Source organism: Nanorana parkeri, unplaced genomic scaffold (genome assembly GCF_000935625.1).
Source record: "Nanorana parkeri isolate BGI_ZX_2015 unplaced genomic scaffold, ASM93562v1 scaffold1204, whole genome shotgun sequence".
Classification (NCBI taxonomy): domain Eukaryota; kingdom Metazoa; phylum Chordata; class Amphibia; order Anura; family Dicroglossidae; genus Nanorana; species Nanorana parkeri.
Window position 1 is genome coordinate 312,295 of NW_017307472.1, and position 3,781 is coordinate 316,075.

Genomic DNA, 3,781 nt, shown 5'->3' on the forward strand with positions numbered 1-3,781 from the left:
AGGTTATACATTTTATACAACTGATACCTTTTTTTAAATGAAGACTGCCAATATTTGAAGCTTCTTAGGGTTTAAAGTGCATTGCAGGTACTTGTGTGCATTATTACTCATTCACTTGACCTTAAGTTATTAAATAAAGCCGATTCTGCTAAAACATTGAAAAGGGAGTCTCTGAACCCTGCAAGGTATTGCTTGGGATATTTATGCACCAAGTTGGGGCAGTAGTGAAAGATTAATAGACCTTTTAAATTTTTTACATTCATCTATGCACAGTCTTTTACTTTGATTTACAATATAGCTGTACTATCACCATATGCTTCATCAATCTCCTGTTTTTAAAATGAATTTTTAGCTGTATGGAGATTTGTGCAGTAGAACCTGAGAACTGCACAGTTAATTTGTAGCTTGTGTACCGTCCTTCTACTGTATTTGCGTTTTAACCTAGACGTGCACAGCCATATTTATTCTTTGCTTGGTAATTTTTTATTTCAGTTTCTCCGCTTTTTCCTTAAATTGGTCTGTTCCGGATTTTCCAACACCCACAGTAGCTGCTTTGTTTACATTTTAAACCTTGACAACTGCAGATTTCTGCACATAGAATATTTCATATATGCATTTACTCCTTTTAGAGATTTTAGTTTTGTTTTTTTTGCAACTGATCTACAATTGTTTTCTAAAATTTGTCTGATCGACCAGTCTAACAAAAAAAAAGACGGAATCCCATTTTTGTTTCGATTTCTTGGAGTTGTATTATTGCAAAGTGGATTGTGTGGTAAAAACTTGTAGCAAGTAACATTAAAAAAAGATAAAGCCAGTGTGTTAGGTTGGTCAAGTGAGAAGTAGTAGTGAATATTTGGTGCCATAGATGAATAAAACCGTATTATTATAGGGATCTTTTAAGTGCCTCTTTGATTTAGATCTTTGTTGGTGAAATGTATCTAGACAGTGACATAGGATGGATGCTGGGAATAGTTAAATTAAAGTAAACATTCCATCCACATTTTGCGCTCATCGGTGTAGATGACCCTTAAATATTATCCCTTTTTAAAATGTTCTCATGTTCATTGCTACTTTCTGAATTTTTTATTTTTTTTTGCTTTGTGCTTGCTTTTTTTGCAGAGTTACGTTTTACTACCAGATGTGTTTACAATTTTTATAACCTTTTTATCTTACATTTTGTTTTATAAATCTGCACAATCAATATAACTTATTATAAATTATATTGTAGTGTATGACATTGGATATGTTTTTCAATGGTGCCATTTTTCATGTTGTGTTTTTTTAATTTAAAAACAAATTCAAAATGACAGATTATGATTTAGTCTGTATTACTCTGTACACTACAATATATGGTGTAAAGGAGCACTTCACCGAACCTTTTACAAGCAAAATGATAACTGTTCTCAAATGTGTACTTCAGCCTTTTTTACAATTGGTTTATTTGTTAGAAATATCCTGTAAGACTGAATGAAACTTATTTTCATAGCCAAACCATGAATATGGAGACTAATTAGCAGCAGTGACTTTTTAAGGTATTCTGATGAGTACCATTTCAAGTGTATGAGGGTTTTGTGTTTTTTTTTTACATTTATGTTTGTCACATTTCAAGCATTTCATATAAATGTAATTTGAACAAGGCATGGACAAAGTGCTAAGATGCAGTCTTAAAATGACACTAAACTCGGGAGTTAAATTTCAAAAATGCATTTAAATACCCTATTAACAAAAATGTACGTTTTGTGTATCACTCGGCTGTAGGTCCCCAAATCATCTCTGAATACACGCTGACACTGTCCTTCGTTTCTGGACGGTGGCTAGTGCTACTTTAGTTCCCCATGGTCCCTGTTTTAAAGTAGCCACTGCTCCTGGATGGACTACAATCTCATGTTTAGTTTACTAAGTTGTATTGAAATTATAGTCCATCATGGGAGTGAGCTTGGAATGGTGGCTACTTTACAACACACACATGGACCATAGGGAATGCTTGAGTTTAGTGTCACTTTAAGTCCACCTGTGTAATGTTCTTGGAGCACTGCAAGCGGCTGTCTTCATTCTTGCATAAAGGCCTGATTTGCACTGTGGTGCATGTGCATTAATGCAATTCACAGTAATGCTCTGTGATTTAGCACCATGGCCTGCATCTAATCAACTTGCGCTGTGCTGCCGAAAATGCAGTAAGCATACTTTGTTGGTTTTGGTGCTAGCGTTACTAGCTTTGCTTGAAGTGAATTTACCAATATGTCACTACAGTCTAAACAAAGACTAAATTCAATATTCTTGCAAGTGATTTGAGTAACTTTTTTTTTTTAATTTTAATTTTGCTTATATTTTAGCTGACACCCCTCCCCCCCCATCAACATGCTAATATTTTAATAAAATGAAACCTTTTCGATACAGCCATATCATTGCTAGTGGCAGTGGTCAGGAGGGTGCTTTACATAAATTCATGAAAACATTACAGCGCACTTCCTCAGTACTTCCCTCAAGAGACCTCCTCATCCCACAGCTTGTATCAGGGTAGGGTTATGCAAATATGAAAACCCTGATGGGTGGTTGTCAGCCTGGAAGAGTAGACAGTCCTAGGAAGAATGCATTTCTTAGCAGACTGCCCTATGTAACAAGCACATGTGGTGCTGAGCCACCACCTTTGGAAAAACTGAAATCCAATGAATAAATGGGATGGGCCAGGGACAGTAAGGCTAGATGATGCCTGATGTCCTCCAGCCAGGAAAAGAGCTGTTATCGGTCTTGCTGCAGCTTCTAACACACATTGTGAGAAGCTCACAGTGTGCAGGGAAATCGGAGTAAGCAATTTTAGTCCAGGAGAAGAGCCTGTACAATGTGCAAGGCTGAAGGGAACTCGAGAATTCAGCTTTAAGGCTTGTGCTGTTCTTTATCAACAAAATTAATTGGACCAACTGATGTATAGTAGGGTTTTTTTTTAGGGCGAACCCGTCTTATCTGCATAATATTATAAAGGTCTGTGGACATCTAGTTTTAGCTTTCTAATTATATCATTTAAATTGTTCATTGGAATGTCAAATGTAGTTTCTTCTACCCCACATTTGCCTACTGTAGTGGAAGCCCTTTCTTAGTGATGCAGCTTATACTTTTATTATTTCAGTTGTGAGGAAACCAAGCTCTAGCTCATGCACGTGTTGAGATGATGCCTCAAATTTGGTGTTCAGAAGGCGGAATTTTTGCAACTAAAGTTTTATTATTTTTGTGGACTTGCGTACTTGTCACCCAACAAGTATACTTGCTATAGATGCACATCCTATACAAATAAACTTTGACTATATCAAAGTGTGTTTTTTATAAATGGCAAAAAACCTAATGTAGAATTTTAAGAAAGTATACTTTAAGGTAAAACTATATATAAACACATAGCTATTTAAAAATTAAATTGTTGGTGCACAAATTCATTGTTGGTTTAAAAGTTATTGCCAGTACTTCTTTTTTTTTTTTTTTCTTTTTTACAAAGAAAAATTAAATGGTGTTAAACTTCAAAACAATAATTCTCACATAGGACTGTGTATGTTGGTGTAAACAGAAAAAAAAAACATTTATGATGGGTTTTTTTTCTACACGTCATATGGAGATATGAATCTCTCCTGTTGATATTTTCATAATCTTTGAGCCAAATGCATTTTCACTTCCTAACCACACTAAATGGAAATATGACATTTGTAAAAAAAATAATAAAAAAAAAGTTGTGTCCTAATTTTATCCAGACATATCTCGGTGTTCTCTTTGTGCAAAGGGTACATTTCATACCATT